This window comes from Peromyscus maniculatus, chromosome 9, assembly GCF_049852395.1.
Source record: "Peromyscus maniculatus bairdii isolate BWxNUB_F1_BW_parent chromosome 9, HU_Pman_BW_mat_3.1, whole genome shotgun sequence".
Classification (NCBI taxonomy): Eukaryota; Metazoa; Chordata; class Mammalia; order Rodentia; family Cricetidae; genus Peromyscus; species Peromyscus maniculatus.
The window spans coordinates 115607692-115633153 of record NC_134860.1 but is presented as its reverse complement, the minus strand read 5'-3'; positions in this window follow the sequence as shown (position 1 = coordinate 115633153).

Below are 25462 nucleotides of genomic sequence, written 5' to 3'. Positions count from 1 at the left end.
CCAGCCAAAGAGAGAGAAGAGGGATTCTATGAGCAAGTGCATCAGGACCATGATGGGGAAACCTGCAGAGATGACCAAACCAAACTAGTGGGAACTCATGAAAGTTGGATCAATGGCTGTGGAGCCTGCATGGGACTGGACTAGGCCCTCTGCATGGCAAGACAGTTGTGTAGCTTGGTCTGCTTGGGGGCCCCCTGGCTGTAGGATCAGAATCCATCTCTGGTGCGTGAGGGGGCTCTTTGGAGCCCACTACCTATGATGGGACACCTCATGCAGTCTTGAGGCAGGGGGAAGGGCTTGGACTTACCTCTACTGGATGTGCCTACCCATGGGAGGCCTTGCCTTCTTGTGTGGGGAGTGGGGGGTGGGTTGGGAGGGGGAGGCTGGGGAGCAGAAGGAGGGAAGAGGGGAATCTTTGAATGGTGTGTAAAATGAATGAAAAAATTCTCTTAATAAAAAATAAAGGAAAAAAGAGAGAAAAACTTAAGGCATTCAGATTAAAATATTAGAGTTGTTGAAATAATTTTTGAGATGAAATCCATACCCCATAAAATTCACATTTCAGAGAATACTATTCAGTACCTCTTAGTTCATTTCCAGTGTTATGCATCTATAACCAGATTTAACTGCAGACCATTCAGTCATCCCACAAAGATACCCCAGACCCATCAGCAGTGACTCCTTCCCTCCCCATACCTAGTCCCTTGAGAACTTGGCAATCGTTAATCTACTTTCCATTTCAATGAATTAGCCTATTGTGGACATTTCCTTTAAATGGAATAGTAAGTGGCTCAGGAGTCTGTCATTTCACTTAGCATGCTTTCAAGGTCTGTCTATATTGCAGTGTGTACTGTTACTTTGTTACTTTCAAGAGCTGAGTAATATTTCATTGTGGACACATAGCACATATTTACCCTTTCATCAGTTGACTGACACTTTGGGTTTTCATGTTCTTGCTGTGATGCATGAAGCTGTCATGAAGATTTCTCTGTGTGACCTTTGGGAATACACTTAGAAGTAGAATTGCTGGTTGTTGGGGAGCTCTCTTGAGCACACATTCAGCGTTGCTAATCATATAATTCCATGTATACCTTTTTGAGGAAAATTGTTAAACTGTTTGGCATTAATAGCACCATTCCCAACAGGAATGTTTAGGACTCCAATTCTCTACATCATCACCCACAGTCTGTGTAGCATGAATCTTAAAAGGTCTAATTAATAAAATCAAACCTGAAGCCAGTTATTGGGGTGAACTCAGTAAAGATCAGAGAGACAGAACAGGTCACAGCTAACCTCACCTGGCCAACTTCTCAACTGATCCTGTTTCCTCAGAATGGAGGCCTCTGAGTCCTCATCTGAATGGATCTCAGCTGAACTGCTGCTTGAAAGCCTGAAAGCTTAACCAGCCAAATGCTTAACCAGGCCAAATGCTTCTAGTTTCTGGTCCTCACGCCTTATATACCTTTCTGCTTTCTACCACCACTCCCTAGGATTAAAGGCTTGCTTTCTGGGATTAAAGGCGTAATGAGTCACCATGCTTGGCTGTATCCTTGAACAGATGGATTTCTGCCTCTGGAATGCTAGGATTAAAGGCGTGTGCTACCACTGCCTAACTAAGTATCTAGTGGCTTTTCTGTTCTCTGACCCCAGATAAGTACACAATATTTTGGGGAACACAATACCACCACAAGTCTGGTTCAAATCCTGGCTCTACAACTTCTTAGGCAATCTATTTAATTTCCTGTCATAATTTCCTCATCTGTAAAATAGAGATAAAAGTAGTAATTACTTCACTGGTCTGTTGTGAAAATTAAATTGTTGAACACATAGGTTCTTGATAAGATAGCTTTCTGTTCCTATGCCAAAATACTTTTGGCTATTGCTTGTCAGCCTATGGTGAGGAAAAACATCATGCTTACCTCACAACAGCCAGAAAGTAAGAGAGACAGGAAGGGACTATGGTCTATATAGTCCCTTCCAGATATGTCCCCAGTGACAATATTTCCTTCTACTAGGTCCTACCTCCTGGAGGTTTTACTGCATCTCCAAGCACCACAGTTTGGCCAACTAACCACCACACACAGGAGCCTTCGGAGAGAATCCAAAATGCAAACTAGACCAGCGATCTGTATTTAGAAAAGATGGCCTCTTCCAGAGGACCTGAGTTCAATTCCCAGCACCCACATGACAGCTCATAGCATCTATAACTCCAGTCCCAGGGGATCTTCTTTTGGCTCCCTCGGTCACCAGGCATGCGTGTGGTGCACAGATACACATGGAGGTGGACCACCAATGCACATAAAACCTTGAGAATAGCAAAGGTGGTGTAACTATTGAATGTTAGCCTTGGAAGCTTGATAACTGTATGTAAGAGAGACAGGAAAAGATTGGGCTCTCAATATTCCCTTCAAATGTATGACCTTATTCTCAATCACACAGATAGTCAAAAATAGAGGAAACTCACAATCTATGTTTCCTGTTGTCGTCATGGACTGCATGTGGTATCTTCACAGAACACAATCTACTCAAAGTACAGAAACTGTTAAGAACTTCTGGTTCTTACTCCCCACCCTGTCTTCTGGGCTACTGGGGAGCAGATGCTCACCATGGACCCCGGATCCACAGAGCCAAGGGCGGAAGATTGAAATTCTGGAGTCAGAAGCTCAAATCCATGCTTCCTCTGTGATGCTGTTCATGTTAAATGTTTGGTCACAGCAATGCGATGTGACTCAGACTGCCCCAGGTGCTATAGGTCCCCTTCCCGTTACTGCATATGCAGTTAATCATGAGGCCCCAAAGGTCCTGCACCCCAGGCCTCTCCACTCTCCTGGTAAAATGACCCTCCCAGACAGCGTTCTCTAAGCGTCCAGTTGATAAGCCTAAGTTCATTGTCATGACACGTGAGATTCTCATGCTCCAGCCACTTAGCCAGTCTAATTTTCTAATGTTTCTCTCATTTTATGATTCTCCAGATGCCAAATATTTCTTAAAACATATCATTAAACTTATCGTTTTTCCTTCTCTAGATAGTTCTTGTATGTCTTCGGTCACTTAGCCCATCTATCCTGAGAACCAGACCTTCTCCTTTCTTGCTACCTCTTGGTACTGGGCAATGCTGCCCTACGCTCCACACGTTTCCTTCTCTGAAGTCCACCAATGTGATGGGTGGATTTCTATCACTCTCTTTAGCATAAGGTATTAAGATGCTGTTAACTTATGTTATGTGTACAAGTATTCTGCCTGCATGTATGTAAGTGCACTATGTGTATGTCTGGTGCCTGTGAGGATCAGAAGAGGGCACTGGATTTCCTGGAACTGGAGTTACAAATAATTGTGACCCACCATGTCAGTGTTGGGAACCAGACCCATGTAGTGCTCTTAACCACACAGCCATTTCTCCAGCCCCAGGGTATTTTTTCCCACTTATTTGTTTTATTTCATGTTTACATGTGGCATGCGCACACATGTTGTAGTACATGTGGAGATCAGAGGAACACTTGCAGGAGTCAGATATCTTGCACAGTGTGGATTCCAGGTGTCGAGTTAGGGCTTCAGACTTGGCACCAATCACCCTGACCCCCTGAACCGTCTTGATGGGCCCTTTATAAGGATTTTGTTTGCTTCTCTCTCGTCTGTTTAACCGGGCTGAGAGTGAAAAATAAATGCACATAAACTATTTACTACTCAGTAGCCTGAGCTGAGCACACACGCCTTTGGCCCTACCACTCAGGAGGCAGAGGCAGGTGGCTCAATGTTAGTTCTAGGTCAGTCAGGGATACACAGTTAAAAATGAAAGAAGTGGGTGTGGGTGTGCAGGGATCAGAAAAACAGGTGACTTCCATAGAAACAGACTCCACTGAGTTAGATATGTTCACGTTTAGAGAACCTGAATGAAACCCTTCACACTGCCATCCGAATACATCCATGCTAGTTATCCTCCTTACAAGACGGTTGAGTCGCTGAGAATGACAAATTTCAGTCTCGGGAGAATGATAGGAGAGACATAAGAAATGGATCTCAGTCCAGGGCAGTGGCAGAAGACAGCCGAGTCCCACCGGGCTTCACAGCTGGGGTGCGCCACTACCAAGAACAAACATGTGATGGACAGGTGGGAAAGATAGAAAAACAGAGTGGTGCCTGCGCTGGGGAGAGAGGAGGAACTGGAGATGCCATGGCGGTGACAGGTGAGAGCTCGCTGAGGTCGACATGATGTCATTGCCCAGTAGGGCTGGCAGGATGGTGTGCAACAGCCTGGAGCCTATGCAGATGCAGACTCAGGCCCCGCCCCCACCCCAACCTGCTGCCCAGCTGTGGGATCCCCTGGCTCTGGGCAGGGAAGGAGGCCTGAGATCAGGAAAGGCTCACTTTCTGGACTGGAACCCTCGAAGGATCACTGATGCCCCCGGAGACCATGTTCGTATAGGAGGCCTGTGGTGCTGCCCCACAGCACGATGAAGCCTGAGATCCATGTGGACATAGGCGGTCTGCGCTGCTGCCCAGTTCCTTGGTGATGTCCTTGGGCTTTGCTGCTCTAGGGAGATGTGCTGATGTGAGTGGTAGGTGCAACCAAGTTGAGGCTCGTGCAGCCGCCGAGAGCCATGAGAGCGTCAGTGGTCCTGATACAGTCAAGGGCTGTGTTGGTGTCTGCAGCCGTGTCGCAAGCAAAGCCCATGTGGATGTCAGATGCTGGTGGTCTGGCTGCCGTCTGAAGCCATGTTAATGTCTGTAGGTGCGGCAGAGCAGCCCCGCCCACCACTGGCCCACAGCATCATGGTGCAGCTGGTGGTGTGGGCTCTGGAGAGCCACCTTGCAGCTCTCCTCAGTTAATGGCTTCTGATGCAGATGCAGGTAAAGAAGGACAGACACATTCTACCTTGAGGGGGCCTGGCCACTAGAAATTTGACCATACTCCAGTGAGTATGTGGACAACACAAAATAGACATTGGGGGAGGTCACAGAGGAGGGGGCAGACACAGACAGACTGGGAAGTGAGGGTGATCAGGGTGCATGATGTGGGATTGCCAAATAATCAATAAAAAATAACTTTTAAACCACCCTCCCCCTTTTTTTTTGAGTTACCTTGCATCTCGCTGGCAAAAGCTGAAATGATTTCTTCAATTCTGAACAAACTATTTCCATTAAACTCTTGTAATTCAATTAGCTTAAGCCTTGACAGCTTGAACAAAGCAATAGATAACCAGGACTGATCATGGACTAAGAATCCTGTTAAGAAACTTCAGCATCATCGGCATGATCATTAGAGAGAGGATCCAATAAAACGCTAATGACAGCCAGCAATCTTAATAACAACCATGAAGATTCACAATTGTAACACTGTGTACTTATCTCCTGCCTTTCATCCATGGATCTGAAAGCTCTTTCAATCATTAATGATGGGCAACATTCTTGTGAGGTGAATACTCACTGTACCCAGAAAACAGGCCAATCAATTGTCAATAACCACATAATAGAAACAAGTCTAAGATCAGATGGAACAAAGGGGTTTAGCAATGATCTCCAGGTCTCCGGGCAGTTCTGCAAGCCATAGTGTTAGATGACCTCATATGGAGACCACAGATTGGCAAAGGGAATCGTGGCCAGTTCTGTGGGACTCAGGAATCATGTTGGATGCAATTGCTGAAGAGAAAGCATTTCCCATAAAAAAAGAATTATGCTGAGGACATAAAATGGTTTGCCCATACCAGCCCATGTTCAATAAATTTCTACACTTGTTTGTCTTGAAGGAAAAACTGGGTTTGGTATTTTCTTCTTGGTGTGTTCTTGGGATGAACAAGCAGATTCTACAAAGTCCTAGGAATCTTTTAATGAAAAGTTTCAGGAAGGTCATCACAAGATACGGTTAGATGGACAGGCTAGGAACTGGACAGTGTCAGGAAACGATGCAGAGGTGCCTCTGTGACTAACTTCTTTCGATGATATTCTGAAATCTAAAACCCTAAAACAAATAACAAAGTCAAAGTGAAAGCCAAGAACCAACCCAAAAACAGAGGAGAAAGGAGAAGAATGGGCCATTGTAAAAGGAAAGTGCTTTCTAAGCACCTGAAATTCTCACGCGTACATGTGTGTGTAAAGGAGACTGTGGGAGCAACTCTGTTTTCTTTTCACAGACTGCATTGGTCTTGTCCATTCTCGTTATTTTTGAAAAACACTTTTCATTTATAGCAGAGGTTTTGGACAAACATTAATGCATTAGTGTGTTTACTTAAGAATCTCATTTTTAAAAAAAAAAAGATTTTTCTTTTATTTGTGTGCACAGTGTGTGTATGTGTGCATGTCTGTGTTTGCACAAACATATGGAAGCCAGAAGAGGGTATTTGTTTCCTGTAACTGGAGTTACAAGCAGTGTGAGCCATCCAATATGAGTGCTTGGAACTAAACTCAAATCAGAAAACACTCTTAACTGCTGAGCCATCTCTCCATCTTCAAGAATCTCTTTATGTTTTATATCAGCTTCTAATTTAAAATATCTAGAAGATATGCTACCTCATTAAGATTTGCATGTGCAGTAATGAATTTTGGATTTCATCAAGTTAACAGTGGAATTCATTTGATGTATGAACTTAGTTAGGCCTTCAGGAAACCTCACCTGACACCACTAATTGTACTTAGAATAAAGAGCACACTCCCTCTGCCTCTTGGGCTGGCTCCTGCCCGAATCCCTGGGCACCCTGGAGCAACCTGCTTGGTTCTTTCGCTTAACTGGGGGAAAGGGCATTTTCACACGTACAGGTATTTCAACCATCATCGATCATTGATCATCGTTACATGGCACTTGTATGGTCTAGAAGAAAAAACCGAGGGGGATCTCAGCCAAGATCACAAGACAGTTGGTGGAGAATTCGGATCGGAATCGGAGCCAACCGTGTGTGTCAATAGTCCTCTGCTCTCTCTGCCTGCTCTGAAAAACTGGCCGACTCATTGGTTCCCAGCCTAGAAATTAGGCTCTTTAGGTAAGTTTTAGCAGTGAAGAGAAGGATGAACCAATTAATAAAGACCGGAGAGATCACTCAGAACTCCCCTACTCTACATTACTTTATACAAATTGACTCAGTGCTGCCTTCAGTTAATAGCTATACTCATCCCAGAGGTTAAACATCTGGTTTGCCTTTAGTTTCTAGATCTACTAACCAGAAAATCAATCTTGATAAACATTGTAGAGATGGAGGATCCGAAAGCGTGAGGAAAGGCATGAATAATAACGAGGTAAGATGGTCCACGTTGATGAAATGTCATAATGAATTCCATGATTTTGTATTCTTGCTTACAAACTTAAGATGCAGTGGCACAGCACTGAAGAAATAGAGGTAGAGGGCCAGAAGTTCAAGACCATCCTTGGCTATACAGCAAGTTCAAGACAAGCCTGGGCTAAATGAGATGCTGTCTTAAAAAATATTAAATTCAAAGTATGTTTTAAGTTCAGAACCTTTTCTTGCTCTTTGACTTAATCCTTGAGTACCCTCTCCCTAGCCTTTCCTACTCCTTTGTTGAACAAACCTTAAACACTGGTCATTTAACCTCTCTGGGCATCACTCCTAGGCTTTAATGCACCCCTTTCATTCCATTACTTACACACACGTCATTGCATTCCAGAGTCAACTCTGTTTTCTTTCTGCTTATGTCTTCACTTCTTGAGAACCATGGCAGCCATGTGGTTAGTTAAAAGGACATGCAGACCTAGTGATTTTTTTTTCACGATGTTTCCATTTTACTTTAACTATGTGTCCAGGTCTGTTGAGAAGGCTTTTTCACTCAATACAGCTCTGAACAAAGATTAGAGCGGGAGAGAGGACATGCTATGCTATAAACACAAGAGGGGATGTGCACTGGCTCCCGAAGGCTGGGTGACTTCAAATGGCACGCATTTATTGGCTTATACTTTCGGAGGTTGGGAGTCTATAATCAAGGCATCAGCAGTGCCATGCTCCACATGGAGGCTCTGGTGGGTGTTTCCGAGTTAGCTGCCCAGTTCTAGTGACTGCTGGATGCACTGGGGCAGTGGTTCTCACCCTGTGTATGGGTCATGACTCCGTTGGCAAACCTCTATCTCCAAAAATATTTGCATTACGGTTCCTAACAGCAGAAAAGCTACAGTTATGAAGTAGCAACAAAACTAGTTTATGGTTGGAGGTCACCCCACATGAAGAATTGTATTAAAGGGTCGAAGTGTTAGGAAGGCTGAGAACCGCTGCCCTAGGGGGTTCCTGGATTTCAGCTAAATCACGCTGACCTCTGCACTTGCCATCTGGCAGATAAATCCCTCTTCATTTTTATACTGGAAACCTCTCCTTTTTCTTATGGTAATACCATTTATGAGACTTGGGTCCACCTTAGTTCACAGAGACTTCATTTTAACCAACGATATCACATTCTGAGAGTGGATATGAATTTCGGGGCTCCCCATTCAAGCAGTACAATTGCTTCTTACAGGCCACTGTACAGTTCTCCCCAGACCTTTTATTTGCTCAGTCTCTGAATGGCTGGATCTGTCCTCTCTTAGAGCCTGGCTTCGGGACTCTGAAAAAGCCACACAATTTCATTAGATCTCAGTTATTCCATACTTAAAATGCTAGTGGCATCTGTATCATATGGCTGTCATCAGGGTCATACAAGGTCATGGAACCAAAAGTCTCCATCTTAGCATGGAGTGGGTACCCAATTACCTCAAACACTCAGTATTCATTCTAAATAGAATAACAGACAAAGCACTGGATGAGACAGACCAAAGCCTTTTCAGGTCATCTTTGAGAAGACCTCTACTGTGATGTAGAATAAGGCATGTTCTGGGAAGGAAAAAAGTACACTCAGCATGCCTGGGAAAATGTACTGATGTTTGTCAATTTTTAAAAAGGAAAAAAAACAACAAGCCAGAGGCTGCTTATTATGGTGCTACGTTGTACTTAGGTATGATGTGTTGTGTCTGACATCTGAGAACCTGAAAGCTTTTAACAAGGATAGCTCATGACTCCCTGTGAGATTGGTAGCAAGCAGTCATCAAGCCTAATTTATAGCAGAGGAAACTGAGACACAAGGAGATAAAGTGACTCATTTAAGTCAGAGCCACGGTAGTTCCTACAGCGTTAAGTAATGGCCACTAGTTGATTCAAAAGAAGGCCATGGTGTAGTCAGCTGTTATCTTTATTTAATCTCACCCTTTGTACCCAGTAACAAAGAAACACACTTCCAGGAACAAGAATGGGGTATTGCCAAAGCTAAAACAGTACTATAGAAACTGCAATAGAGAAGAATATGGTATACCCATACAGTGGAATACTATTGAAGTATGTGTGTACACACACACACACACACACACACACACACACATGTGTATATATATATATATATATATATATGAACAAAGTGCTGATACATGCTAAGGTGTGGATAACCTTTGAAGATACTGTTTAAGGGGAGAAAAGCCACATGTATGGTTTCATCTATGTGACAGATCTAGAACCTTCCAGCCCACAGAGACATAGAGTAGATTTGAAGCTACCAGGAGCTGGAGAGGCGAAAGGAATGACAACGCTGAGTCATTAATTCATGGATGCAAGGTTACCTTCCAGGTAATTAAATGGTTCTGGAATTCGGCAAAAGTGACACAACCACACTGTACATGTTACCAAAGACCCCTGGACAGCGCAGTTGGAAACGGCTGAACTTATGTGTATAAAACCCCCTCCAGCCTTCTGAGACTGCACCTGACTCTCCTCGCTATTGTACAGACATCAGCCACTGTAAAGTTTACGCACTGTTAATAAGGTGAGCACTTGAAAAAGAGTGTTAATCATGCCACGCCCACCGCAAGGACAGGTGTGCGAGGAAGCAATCACCTGGACCTGTAGCAGCTGTGTCTTCCCCTCCGCTGGCAAGAACAGCACAACCATAGGCTAATTCTCCAATCTCTGTCTTCATAATTGCTCAGTGGCAGCTTACACTGCTAGTGTTTTTCCAGCTGTGGTTTTTAAAGCTGCTAAAAAGCTTTGAAAGAAACCTTGTGTAAAACCTTGCCATACAAAACAGATGAAAGTTAAGCCAAGTGAGAAGTCTAAGAGATCTCACCTCTGTTCCTGCCGCCCCAAAGGCATCTTCACCACACTGCTGCTGAATAAACCTCAGCAGTCCCAGAGTGGATGACGTCTAAACTGACACCTTAAGTTTATTCCCCTTGCCCCCTATTTGAATGTAAATATTAATATGGATTTTGAATATCAGTAACCCAGTAGGTTTGTTGTTGATAAATGTTTGCTTTAATGAAGACTTGTGAAGGAAGAGTATAAAAGTGCGCATGATAGATGCAGCCAGGTGTTGGCTGCCAAGAAAACTCAGCATCTTAGATAAACAACACAAGCTTTTATGTCTCTCAACCTTTATAAACTTTGCATCTCCTTTGTGAGCTTTTCTAAATTTGGTAATTGTAAAACTATATAACTATCTAGTCTTCAGCCCCATCAGAGACTTGAGAAGTATAAAATATTACCTGAGCAAAGAGAAAGTACAGAGCAAGTAACTTCCAAAACTATAGAAATGATAGAGACAGCTGGCTGCCTGGACAGTCACCCAAGGTTCATCTGCAATGTTGGAGCATCCATCTTCAGCCTACAGGCCCAGAATATTTGACAGACTTTTCCATGAAGCAGGAATTTTGAAGGACTGATCTATCTTGTTTTGGCAAAGTTCAGCCGTTGACATCTTTTGTGTCCTGCTTGTCCAATTTGGACAGCATACTGTCAGCAGTAGAGGAAAGGTAGTTTCTTGCCCAGTGGATAGCTTTGCCACATTTAAATCAAACTCTGCATGGAGGTTCTTCAATGTCCCTCATTTTCTTTGAAGTGGATTAGTGCTGCCAGGAGCAGACATATCTCACTGTCATGAAAAGCTTATGTTATTAAGACATCTTTAGTGCTTTATTCTGTAGATCTTTGAAGATGAACTATCTATCTAATATACATCTGTGTTTAACCTTGAAAACATACCTAACATGACCACAAGTTTGATTGTTATATGTGACTATTAACCTGCATGTCTTAATTATCATAAACAGTTTATAATAATAGCTTTCAAGGACTAGAACTTTATATTACATTTTTAAATGAGTTGCATAAGTACAATACCTTAAACCTTAAACATATATACAGCATGTTCTAACAAAAATAATCTTAAATTTGAATCCATATACAAAAATCTATACCAATGTAAAATATTTGAGACTAGTAGTTGCCTTTTAGTTTAAAAATAGATTCAATAATACTACCCTTTTATCCTATCATTCTTATATCCCCCTTTTTTCATCCCTTATGCCCCTTTCTTCCCCCAACATTAGATAGGAGAGAAAGAAGGATAGAGGAAAGAGAAAGAAAGGAAGAGAAAGAAAGAAAGAAAGAAAGAAAGAAAGAAAGAAAGAAAGAAAGAAAGAAAGAAAGAAAGAAAGAAAGAAAGAAAGAAAGGAAGGAAGGAAGGAAGGAAGGAAGGAAGGAAGGAAGGAAGGAAGGAAGGAAGGAAGGAAGGAAGGGAAGGAATCCCATAATCTAACTTTTTAGTTTCCTCCCTTACCATGACCAATAACAACTTGTAAGCAACCCTCCCCCCAAATGCTGACAAACATCCATAACCCACCAAATGAGCAAAAACCACCCATTCCACCTCTCAGGAATGTGGGCATTGTGTTCTCAAAATTGCTTCCTGCCATCTGGGGGCAACTACATTTTTAGCTGACCCTGAGAAAAATGGGATAATGGTCAAGTCCTGGGAGAGCTAGCTAGCTTTATCGTTTGTTGTCCAGTCTCTGTGTGATGGGAAAGTGCAGGGCTTAACTGAAGTCCTGGCTGGAGTAGTCTATGAGGCTGGACCATCTTAGCTAGCAGCTTTGAAGTTGTCCTGGAAGCAGATTTCTGAGGAAATGGCAACAGAGGCATTCTGTGAGGCTGGATCACCTGGACTGCCTATCTTGTTTTCATTGATGTCTGGTCCTTTTGTTCTGAAAACACGCAAACTTTTAAAGGTAACATACATATCTGCATTAACACAAGTGTGGAATGTGTGATGTGTACAAGTCAGCTAAAGATGATTTTCTGTCCTATGTTTGAGCAGGTAAGAGGCATCTGTCAACTTTATAACTCTGTTTGGAGTGCATGGTCAAACTGCTATGAGGACTTTGTAGACAACAAGATTTATCATGTCTCATCCAGTCTCAGAGCTGTTCTCATGTGGAGGGGTCAGCATACATGTCACCTGTCTTTTAGTTTTTCTTGGTTTCTTCCTTCACATCTGTAGTCAAGATTTTCAGGAGGTCTCTCCTGTTTGAATCTAACCTTTATCAATCTTGATGGTACCCATAACTTTTCTTCTCCTGTGGAAACAAAAGCAAAACCTCTTCACCAATGTAACACACATCATCACTTCCATTCTGAGGTCAACACATCTTTAAAATATACAGGATGATACAATTCAATAGTTTTTTCTACAATCCAATGTCTCTCAGTAGGTGTTGTTTTTTTGTTCATTAGGATTTTAAAAATGTAAACTTAATAAGGCACTATATAGGGTCCAAATGCACTGTGTTATGTTATTTCCCATCCTTACACGACTTATTCTTTTTATATCACTTTACTCTCTCTTTAAAGCCTTCACTTTATTATTTTCAAACTATCTTTTATGGCTGTCTATACCCATTTCTTTCTTCAGCACCTATGCACATTTTCAAGCATACTGTACCTGTTTGGAGGTTTTCTTGGTCTGAACTTGGCTTTCTGCATGCCTGCCCCAGTTCCGAGCCAAGCTTAAAGAGCCAGGCCACCCACCATGACCAACCGGACAGGAAGGGGCCATCACAGGCAGTGAGCACTTGCAAGCCTGCCAGGGAGACTGCAGTGTCTGCTCACCGTAGCTCCAGGGAAATGTTCCTTCTGCAGCTCTGTTTAGCACTGGGTGCTGGCAGCAGACTCCACCCCGCTCTGGTCGGTGAGAGCCAAGCCTCACACCTGTGGGTACCAACCGCACCTGCCTGCCCCAGCTCTGGGAAGTTGCTGGGCCCACACGGTGGCAAGCTCTTCTACCTGGTCTCCCACTCAGGTGCTCATCTGCACAGCAGGGACTCTCAAAAGATCCCTGCCTCAGTTTACCTCAGCTGCCTCCAGAGCACCGGGCCTGCCCGAGAGACTGTGGCTGCCAGAAGGCCGCATCTGCCCCCCTGTAGAACTTTCCTCAGCATCCTCAGGTACTTTGTTTGGATATACAAGCCTCCACATGGGATACCAGATACAGCAGGTCTTTCTCTGGACCACCAGCTCCTGAATAATGACATCGAGACTTCTTATTAAGGATGAAAGCTGGCCTTAGCTTAGGCTTGTTCCCAACTAGCTCTTCAAACTTAAATTAGCATGGTTATATTAATTTACATCTGCCACGTGGCTCGTCACCTCTCCTCAGAACCATACGTCTGACCTCCTCTGTGTCTGGCTGGCAAATCTTCCACCTCAGATTCTTTCCCACAGTTCCTATCTGTGTCTAGAAGTCCTGTCTTTCCTCTCCTGCCTAGCTATTGGCCATTCAGCTCTTTATTAAACCAATCGGAAGGTGCCTTAGGCAGATGAGGTAAAACAGAGACACATCTTCACACAATGTACAAAAAGATTATCCCAACAATGCAGGAAGAAAATTACAACTGGATCTGGGAGAAATTTACATATAGTATGTGGATATGATCAGAGGAATAAACAAGAAGCCAGCGAACACCAATCTTCTCATCTGTAGCACACAAAGGGGATCATTATAGAGTCACTGCCCTCCATAAATACTTCAAGACATGCCTGTAGGATGGCTCCACAGCTGAACTCCTTGAACGTGCTAGATTACACAGCTCAACAGTCTGACCAGTTGGACCTAACCAACAATCCTACTGAATTTCATGTGCCAAGAAAATGTTCCTCTTGCTCCCCTACTGTCTAAGTTGGGGTTATTATTGCTGTGACCATCGTTACCAAAGCGACTTGGGGAGGAAAGGGTTTATTTGGCTTACCTATCTTGAATCAGAGTCCATTGAGGGGAGCCACAGAGGGAACTCAAACCAGGCAGGAGCCTGGGGGCAGGACCTGATGCAGAGCCCATGGAAGCATGTTGCTTACTGGCTCGCTCTTCATTATTTGTACAGCCTGCTTTCTTAGAGAACCGAGGACCACCAGCTCAGGGATGGCTCCACCCACCGCGGGCTGGGCACTCCCCCATAGAGGCATTTTCTTAATTGAGGTTCCTTCCTCTCAGGTGACTCCAGCGTGTGTCAAGTTGACATAAAACTAGCCAGCATACCCACAAAGATCTGCCAGGAAGGGAAAGGATAGAGAGAATCTAAAATTTTTAGCAGAACAGATCTGGGTAATTTAGTAACCACATAATGGTTAGCCAATAAGGTGCTAGATTTCTATTGCTGCGATTGAAACCTGTCAGGAAAAGATAAGGAAGGAAGGGTTTATTTTGTCTCATGGTTTCTTAGGCTTTGCTTAATATTTCTTTGCTCCATTGATTTTGAGACAAATAATCATGGCTACAGAAGAGTGCCACGGAAGTTATTCACGGCCAGACAAATAGAAAGTACGCACAATGGAAGGAACCAGGGACCAGATACAACTGGGCACACCACTAGTAGTCACCTGCTTCCACATGTCTCTCAATGTCACCAGCAGGGGAACTAGTGTATAAACACTCAAGCCTATGGGGGACTCATCACACTCAAACCTTGGTGAGTCACCATGAATGCCTGGGTGGAAGGGACCCCCCATCTCCCACCCCCTGACCCCGCCATGTGACCTCTGTGGAAAGACTGCCGGCCTGAGGGAGAGACAGAAAGTAAATTCTGTAAGTGCTGTAAGCCTTAGCAGGGAGTAGGGGAAATCTCAGGATGAAATCGGAAAGTTCAGTTGAAACACTAAAAAACCAGAGAATTGTAGGAAGGTCAAATGTCATAGACTGGAAGTGTGATCCCAGGCAGGCCTCACCTGAGAACTTGCTGGATCTAAAACCCAGAAGTAAAGTCAGACGAAATACATTTTAACCAACCCTTTAGGTAACTGTGATGCACAGGGCATTTTGAGAAACCCTTCAAAATCTCTTGTTCAATGAATTCCCAAATTTTAGGTGAAAAGGCAAAAGTAAAGGCTTTTCTACCATCACACAACTGAGCTAGAAAAACAGAAGGAGGAGGAGGAGAAGAAGGAGGAGGAGGAGGAGGGGGAGGGGGAGGAGGAGGAGAAGAGGAAGAAGAGGAAGAAGAGGAAGAAGGAGGAGGAGGAGGAGGAGGAGGAGGAGGAGGAGGAGAAGGAGGAGGAGGAAAGAATTGGCAGTTTTTCCATCAGTTAGAAAACTAAAGCGAGATTCTGAGGAAAAGTCCATCAGAGTCCCCAACCTCAAGGCTGGGGTACAGCTCAGTGGAACTGCTTCCCTGGTACAAGTAAAGGCCTGGGTACCATGCCAACACGTTTCAACCCAGAAGCATGTAGTTGTGCCTGGCACCTAACATGCATTTGAAGTGTTTGTTATAATGTGTGTCCTCACAGAAGGATCGTTGGTGAACACTTCATCCATTTCCTGGAGCAGTTCTATTCCTGCCTAAGGTAGATCTAACGATGCCAAGTGCCATGCTCTTCTACATGGAATGATTCTCCTGTCTCCACTTGAATATTTCCCAGAGTAGATAAAGCCATTGTGTAAGCTGGTAAGAGAAGTCCCTAAAGCCGCCCTCTTCAGAGAAGATCCTAACCTTGCAGCACCCCTGGGCATTCTCTGCTGATAGCAAGTCGGGCTCAGCCTGGGAAAGAGTTCTCTCCTAGAAAGGGATTGAAGCTGAGGAGCAAGCCGATACCAGAGCAAGAGGTTTAAGGAACAAAAGCAAGCTTCTGCAGAAGGGAACTCAAAACATACAAATGTCAACATAGAAAGAATATAAATGTTCAGCAGCCATAGCATGAGCTCTCATCATGGTTTCTTTTCTTCTGTATACAGAATCCCTGGTGTTTTTGTTTGCAATGTTTTAGATGGTTCTTTTGCATGAATAATCTATTCTGCAACAAGAACATTACTTTAAATGATAGTCTTTTTCTTAGAGCTATTTTCTTTTTAAAGTAGCATGTGAACCAGGAGTCAATAGGAGCGTGTTTTGTTGCTCTAGTAATATCTAGTGCATCTTCAAGGGCTCAAGGCTTGTTCTATTATTAGAAGCTTTTATTGAAAATCAACAGCAAGCAAATTAAATAATTCAAAATCTTACCATTGTACATAATAAAACTCTGCAATTAAACTATTTACCTAAGAACCACATGGATTTTGTAATTAAACAATTGATTTCAGGCTCTTTTGATAGTACCCTTGAATTGTGGAAAAGCTCTAAACCATAGAAACATTTTTGGAGCCCAAGAAAAAATATTTTGTCTTTATTTTAACTACTAGTTCATACCTCGGTTAACTGAATAAAGAATCTGTGCAATTCCAACTCACTAAGAAACTGTTGCATTTATTATTACATATATACATACACACACAGTATGACAGCGGAGGGCCCAGTCTTGGTTTGTAGGATGCTACTCTGTTACTGTTACGGGGAGGTCGTGAAGGCACTCCATAGTCTTCAGAGGCCTGGGAAGAAGTGCACAGGTTGGTCAATGGGCCTGACAAGCCTCATGGAAGATAGTCACACGAGGGTGACAAGCCCCTGGCCTGGCAACTTCCTGGGCACACCACTTCCCACAGAGGTTAGTGAGGTCAGGATCATGTCTTGGGGTGTCATAGTGTCCAAGGGTGGAGGAGGACTCTGCACAAGAAGATTCGATGCGAGGGCTGAGACAACCTTTGGCATGGAGTCAGGAAAAGACCCTGTCCTTCAACTCCATGCTATTCCTTGTCTCCTTGACATCTAACACCAGACAGAAACAGAGCAAAGGAGGAAGTCTTAAAATCTGAAAAAAAAAAAAAAAAAAGAGCATTATTCAAAGAGACTAAGTTAGGAAGACATTACATTAGGAAGACAGGTTGTATTTATTTGCATTGTTGATACTGAAAAGGAGACACCAGGAGAAAAAGTGATTTTTCTCCTTTGTATATCTAACAATTATATTTACAATTTCACTACAGCATTACTTAAAGTATTTATAAGTATATCTGATTTTATGCTTTTCTTCAGACCAGTCTATTTAAAATTAACTGAGAGAGTTTCACCCAAGTCTAGAAGATGCCATTAAGATACTGAGGTATTTTAATAATAAAATACTGATATAAATATATGTACATATATACATATGTATACACACATATGACACTGACATATCCTCTGTCACCTGTGTGAAGTGTGGTGGAAACTTTCCCTGCCTACATTGTTGTCTGTGGTGATATTGTGATCCTCAAAATATTGTGCACCCTAATAAAATGGTGGCACTCACGCCTTTAATTCTAGCATTCTGGAGGCAGAGATCCGTCTGGATCTCTGTGAGTTCTAAGCCACACTGGAAACAGCCAGGTGTGGTCACAAGAGCCTTTAATCCCAGCAAGTGATGGCAGAAAGCAGAAAGGTATTTAAGGTGTGGGGACCAGGAACTAGAGCTGGTTAAGCTTTTAGGCTTTTAGCAGCAGTTCAGCTGAGATTCATTCTGGATGAGGACTCAGAGGCTTCCAATCTGAGGAAACAGGATCAGCTGAGGAATTGGCGAGGTGAGGAAGCTGTGGCTTGTTCTGCTTCTCTGATCTTCCCGCGTTCACCCCAATACCCGGCCCAGGTTTGATTTTATTAATAAGACCTTCTAAGATTCCTGCTACAGTTGTCCGTGCCGTGCAGCTGACAGTCCCTCGTGTCCTCCTCCTTCCCAGGTAATACTGATCCTTTCTTCAACTGACCAGCGATAGAAAACACCTGCATTGAACATTAGGGAACTTTATCTTGATCACAGCATGCATTTCCCTTGCTAAAGGTCGTAAATGTCACTGGAGTGTGGTCTCCTCTCCCTGCTACTGCTCCTAAACTTGCATCTCCCAGGTCAGTGGTTTCCATCTAATTACACAGAATCAGCATCAGGGAGGAACTCCGTACGAACAAAGCCTGCCCCTGCCCTGCTTACCCCTTCTTAGGAGACTAAAAAGTCAAAGTCCAGATACAGGGCTCTCATCCCCTCGTGAAATTTAAAATCTTTACTCTCAGCGAGTTGAGGGTAGAATTGAGGCTGCCTGAAGCTGGGGAGAGGTGAGGGAGCCTGGGAGAGGGGAGGGAAAGCTGGGAAGGGGTGGGGGGCTGGGGGAGCTGGGGAGAGAGGAGGGGGAGCTGGGGAGAGGGGTGGGGGGCTGGGGAGAGGTAGGGGAGCTAGGGAGAGGGATGGGGGAGCTGGGGAGAGAGGTGGGGGGCTGGGGAGAGGGGTGGGGGGCTGGGGGAGCTGGGGAGAGGGGTGGGGGAGCTGGGAAGGGGTGGGGGGCTGGGGGAGCTGGGGAGAGAGGAGGGGGGCTGGGGAGAGGGGTGGGGGCTGGGAGAGGGGTGGGGGAGCTGGGGAGAGGTGGGGGAGCTGGGGAGAGGAGGGGGAGCTGGGGAGGGGTTGGTTACCTGCACCAGCAGTCTTACAGACGGAGAGGAGGGTCTTGTGTCTGTCGCTCAGTAGGTATAATACAGTTAAGTGGAGAGATGACGACAGATATTCCAATTGTTGTGACAGATATTCCAATTGCTCTGATTTGAGAATTGCACAATATATGAACTGAATCATGAACTGAAATGTCATATTATTCCCGTAAATATGTATAATTTCTGGTATAAAATTTAAAATTAAAAAAAAAGCCAAGGTAGATAATTACAAATATAATATGCTTCCCTTAAGAAAGGGCAGGAAACAGAATTTATGTTTATTTTTATTGCATTTGCACAGAGACTAGAAAAAAATTGTACACAGTAGGCAAAGTTTTATGTGAGTGAAGGTATGAGCAAAACAAGAATATATCTTTTTATATGATTTTTCTTTTTAGACAAAGTCTCACTATGTAGCCCCAGTCGGCATGGAACTTGCTGTGTAGACCAGGCTGGCCTCAGTCTCATAAGATCTGTCTGTCTCTGCCTCCCTACTTCCGGATTAAAGGCACAGGTCACTGTGCCCAGCTCTGAGTCTCCATGTTTAGTGTTTAAATATTTTAACTCCCTTCAGGTAAAGAAAGGAAAAGCTTTGCTTTTGTTCCCATGGCTCCGTGGTCCTGATGACAATCCAGGCCCCGAGGGACACAGATCCATGGAAACATGTCACCCCCACCTCTCAGCCACACCTACCACCCAGGCCCATCCAGTGGCGCCTGGGATCAAATAAGACCCATTGTCATGAGGCCACGCCCCACAAGGCATCCAGCAGCTCCTCCATTTCTGACCCCCCTTTCCTTCCTTCCCACTTCCCATCACCTCCTCATAATGTCACACCAGCTTAAAATGCGTAGTCTGTCATCTCCCTCATACCTTCCCGTCTTCCCAGAATTCACCAGAGTAAGTAAGATTTGTCTTCCTGTGTAACACCAAACAACCTTTTTGTTTTGTTTTGTTTTCTGCCTTCCCAGCTATTCCTGACTGGAAGAAGGGCATTTTGATGATGTGGTGTTGAACATGGGAGAAGGCTCGTCAGATTACTTAAATCCATAAATAAGTATGTGCTTTAGTAAGCAAGCATATCAAAACTGCAGTTAGGATAATGGTCTAAGTGTGCTAACAGCAGACGAGAATCATTTGTACCTGGCATGAACTGTGGATCCAGCAATGCCACAGGCTGCCTGCTCAGGCCCTGGACAAACTTAGCCCTCACTCTTAAGGAAACCAAGGCATGCCTTCTGTTTAGGAAACAAATTGGCCTCACAAGCTCTGCTAAACAGTGGAGGTTTTAACCTGCATCTAAATTACCAGTGAATTAGGCCACACGGTCTCCACAGATGTGACAGAAACCCATCCCATGAAGATATGTGACCTTCTCAGCTAGAAAAGAGAATGGTTTACGGTTGTCTACATAAAACGGGTAGAATTCCATCAGTCAATCTTTTTCTGTCCTTTTTAAATAAAAAAAAAAAGTGAAAATAAAAATACAAGCCATAGGAAAAGTCACAATTCTTCCATGGTTGAATGAATGATCTCTAAATGGACTTTTCTTTTGTATTTTAGAAAGAAACTTATGATTGTGAAGGATGAATGTGTCTCCTGACTCTTACCTTAGTTCTTCCAAGTGTTACTAACTCACAGAGCTTTGGGAACTAACTTATGCTTAGTTATTTTGAACCAGTGAAATATTTAGTCTGTTAACAGATCAAAAACCAAATAAACCCAGAAGAGAATAACTTAATTATTTAATTCCCCAAAGACCATCTGTTAGTTTAATCCGCTTTTAGGCGGTAAGACCCACGCCCACTTTCGGAGATCGACCATTAGTTTGCTAATTCTCAAGTCCCGGGTCATCAATAGTGATCACAAAAAGAGGGTTTTTTTTTTTTTTCCCTTAATGTCATCAATTGACTTAATTGGCTGCTAGGTATGAAATGTGGTTCTAATGAGAGAATTAATTTTTTGCAAGTTACAAATCCTTTGAAATTGGAATCCAGAAAATTATAGGTAGGAGTGGTTTCTTCTTCTTAATTTGCAGGCAGCATTGTCTTCTCTCTCCGGCTGGTTTCTCAGAAACTGAAGCCAGCCTTCCATATAATATAATTTCATTTTATGGGCTTTAAGCCCTCCCAGGCCACCCGCCCAAGCTCCTTGGATGTAAGCGCAAGGCCTTGCCTTCCCCATTGAGACGTGAAACCAGCCTTCCCAAAGACTCCGTATTTAACTATTAACTATTAGCAGCTACCACTGCCTGGAATAAAAGTCCTTGGCATAATGACCATTTTCACAAAACTAATTCCCTTGGATAGGTGTGTCCTCATGGACCAATAAAACCTGCCTTGTCCTGTCTGAATGCAGCGTCACCTGCACTGAGCCGGCTGTAATTGGGAATCCCGGTTGGGCGAAAGTGGGAGGCAGGAGGTTGCACATAATCATACTTTATCCCGAGTTTCCTCAGGCCTTTCATCTGAAGATCTCAGAGCCCTTGACAAACACTAATTAATACTCACGACACCCCGTGAGGGAGGTATGTATTATTATCCCCATTTCACAGATGAGGAAACGCGAGGTTAAATTGGGTAAGCCGTGCCTATGCCAGCCTTGGAAGGGGCTGCCCTGGAAACATAAAAGGAGCCTCCTCCTCCTTTTCAACCCCTGCCCTGAGAAGACATCAGTTAGAAACGGGATCACAATTAAACCATTGGATTGTAACAACAGGAATGTGGTCTTGTAATCTTCAATTTTCTTATAAAAATAAAACCATGAATCAACCTCGTTTCTTAGACACTAAAGTTAAAGAGGATTTTGATCATGGAGGAGAAATTCAGCTTGAGTCATTTGATGATGTGGCCAAAAGTGTTCCATTTCATTTCTTGTTTAGGATGGTGGCACCCACCGATTCTTGCTCTAAGCCTAAACTCTGAAGGCAGAGACCTACTGTTTCAGGGTTCCTAAGGCTGTGGATTTGGGGGCTCATCACTCAAGAAAGGTTAGCCCAATGAAACCTGCTAAGGGCAGAGTAAACTGGCTTGTGGAGAGGAATCTGACACAAACCACAGCCAGAATAAGACTGTGTACATGTGTGTGTTATTACCTGTGTATGTGTGCATCTGAGTTTATATGTATATGTATGTATGTATGAGAGTGAACGCATGTGAGTGCATCAGAGTGTGTGACTTTGTGCTATTGTGTGTGGGGGAATGTGTAAACGTGTATGAGAGTTTGTGTGGATGTATATGTTGCATGTGTGTGGTGAGTGTGTATGCATGAGTATAAGTATGTGTGTTTTGTGTGAGTGTGTTAGCATGTGTCTTAGTATAGATAAGTGTAGGTGTATGTGTGTGACTATGAGTGTGAGCTTACACGTGTGTTTATGAATGTTTGTGAATGAGTTTGCATGTGAGTGTGTACGTGTTGTATGTATGTGTGTGTAGTTATGTGTGAATTCGTTTGTGTGTGAGTGTGAATGTGTACAAGCATGCCAGGAGTCTCCATATCAGTGTGCCATCTCTGTCCATCTTAGTTTCTGTGGTTTGGTGTTGTTTTTAGACGGTCTCTCTCATTGGCCTAAAACTCACTGTTTCATCGAGGCTGGCTTGCCCATGAGCCTGAGTATCTGTCTCTCTTTCCGTCTCCCAGCACTGGGTCCCTAGCATGGCCACCATACTGGCCTGTTTGGGTTTTGTTGTTTTTAAGTGTGGCCTGAGGATCAGCTCAGGTGTTCAAGCTTGTACAAAATGCACTTTTCACCTGAGCCATCTCTCCAGCCATACTCCAGTCAGAGGTGAGATTTAAGGAGAAAATAAGGAAAATAAGTATGTGGTGACACCCATCAAACTGGAGCGCTAAGGTGACCATGAGTTCCTGGGTGTGAGACCCTCTGGAAGCCACATTCTCATTACAGACATAAGGACAGCTTTCTTCAGCTACAGCCAGTTGACTTCTAACAACCTGCGTATTTAAACTCCACTCCAAATGCTCAGGGTTGGAGAGAATATTGGTCAGTGTATGGAAGAGGTAGAAATAGCTTTGAAATGACCAGGGAGCTAGCCATATTAGCCTTTTTTACCCTCCAGAGTCTCTGCCTCAGGGCCTTTGCATGTCATATTCAATCTATTCGGAATGCCTTTCCCACCTTCTGCCATTTTTCCCTACCTAGCTCCGTAGATTTGAGCTATACCTTCTGAGAATCCTAGGGCTCTTTCTTTCGTAGTAGCTTTCACACTCTGTAATTAAAACTTTAGAGTTTTACAAATGAGTGCATTTCTTTCCTTCTTCTAGCTGCCCTGTTTCTGATTTTAAGATACAGTTGTTTAGTCATGTCCTCAGCCCTCAAACAAACAAACAACACCATCACAACAAAAACACATTTATTAAGGGTAGCAGCCACGCGTTGCTAATCACGAACAGAATGGGCAGCATTTGATGGCGCCCACACTATTAAAAAGAAAAGGGCTGCAGTTAGTGGAGAGCAAGCTAAGTAGTACCCGATGAGCTCCCGGATGCTCAAGTGGGCTGCCATGAACATCGATGTCGTGTTTTGCTTCTGCTGACCACAGACTACTCCACAGGACACCTTTTTCATTTGAGATCATCTGTGACAGATCAGGACAAAACAAAGATCTTGTTGATGCCACAAAAATAAGCACCCCCTATTCTGCGACATATGTATGGTGGCTCCTTCTTTGCCAATTAGAGCTTTAATCTTGTGTTGCTGTTCCTACCTTCTTTGCAAGGAATCCACTCATGGACTAGTCCTGCTTCCTGACAGAATCTTTGGACTCTCTCTAAAACCTCTTGAGACTTTGCTGTCACGTTCTCACCGAGATATCCATGGGCCCTCCCCTTCTCTTCTGTAGTGGTGTAACTGAGATGTCCCCCATAAGCCTCAGGCATTTGAATACTTGGTCCCCAGTGGGTGGCCCTGCTTGGAGAGATGTAGGAGATAGATCCTTGCTGGAGAAAACATGTTACTGGGGCAGGGGTGGGGTGGGGTAGGGGGCTCTTTGCAGCACACACTGCTTCCTGTTTGCAGTTAGAGAGGTGAGCACTAAGTTGCTGCTCCAGACTATCCCTGCCCCACCATCGAGGACTCATCCCTTTGGAACTACAATCCAAATAAACCCTTTCTTCTATAGGTTGCCCTGGTCATGGTATTTTCTTGCAGGGACAGAAAAGTAACTAAAGCCTCTTCCTTCTTTCTGTCCCATCTGCCAGACCATCACCAAATCAATTTCCACTACACCTTATTTCAATTGTGTCACAATCTTGCTTAATTTAAAAAAAAAAAAAAAAAAAAAAAAAAAAAAAAAAAAAAGAGCTTCACCAAGCGTAGTTCAAACTCTTTGGGACTTGAAGGAGGCTACCCCATCCTCAGGACTAAGGGGAGAAAAAGGGTTATAATCAGAACCAGGAACCATGAGCGAATTTTCCAGGCTCTAAACCTTTCATACCTCACCATGAGGAAACAGTAGCTTCCTTGCTCATCTCTGAGCATATTCATATGTATCTTCTGCACAAGCAGGCGCACACTCTCTGTAAGGCAACCGGGTCACATGTGTGCTCACAAGGAAAGCCTCCAGCCAAAGAAGGGCTGCTCCTTGGCACCTGTCCTTAGCGTTTCTATCGATGGGATGAATACCATGACCAAGAGCAAGTGAAGGAGGGAAGGGCTGATTTAGTTTACAACTCTCAGGTCCCACACTGAGAGAAGTCAGGGCAAGAACTCAAGGGGGGGACTGAAGAAGAGGCCACGGAGAGACAGTGAGTGGATCTCTGTCCCAGCTGCAGGATGGGTGGCCTCAAGGAAGCAGTGAACACTATGATGGGTAGCTGATGCCAAAGCAAACCTAACAGACAGGCTTGGAATGGAATGAGAACCTCGGATGCCGTGCTGAGTGCAATAGGTCGCATTCTGCTCAGGACAGAGACCTGGGGCAGAATCAAAGTGTGCTGAGCCTCAAGATCATGTACTTGGCATGGGTGGATGGAAAGGTCTATGACATAATAGATTGGGCCGGATGCCAGCATGTGGGAATCTCCCAAGTTACCCAGGCTCCCTATCGCACCTCATTTGGTTCACAGATGCAACAGCAGAGCGCAGGCCAGATACCTCTCTGACTTTCGGGATTCCTTGAGCTGGGTCTTTCGAGTATCCCCAGGCCAGATGTCTGATGAGAACATCTTTGCAGCTCCTCAGCCTAGCCCTGGGACCACTCCAGGCTCCATGCCCGACAGCACAGCACCCAGAGAGGGGCTTGACTGGGAGCAGGTGAGGAGGCCCTCCCAGAGCTGGCACAGAAACGCTCTTTCTCCTCTGTCCTTAAAGCAAAGTCAGAAAGCCCAAAGTACGGACAGTATAGGGTAAGGCGTGACTAGTTTACTTTTAGATGTTTTCAAAAACCAAGTTTTTAAGCTTAAAGAGCCAACCACCCTCCCTCCTCCTCAAGCACCCATCCTTGTCTTACAAGGATACAAGAGAAGTGCAGGTTGCTTAGAGCAGAGCTCAGTGCTCGGGTCTGTGCTAGGCAATGCATCCCTTTGAGGTGTGGGATACGCTGTTGCCCTGGGGTCTGCACCCTTTGATTAACTTTTTGCATGTGTGTGTGTGTGTTGGTATGCCTATTTGTAAGCATGTTCACATGTGTGGTACACGTGGAGGTCTGAGGTTGACATCAGGTGTCTTCCTCAGTTGACCTCAGCATTATGTAGAGGCAAGGTCTCCTGATTTGAACCCAGAGCTCTATGATTCAGCAAGTTTAGCCAGCCTGCTTGCTCTAGGGACTGGCCTAGCTCCACTTTTTGTGGGCGGGGATGACAGCTGGGCTTCCATGCCTACCAGGGTTTTAAGCTGTGTGT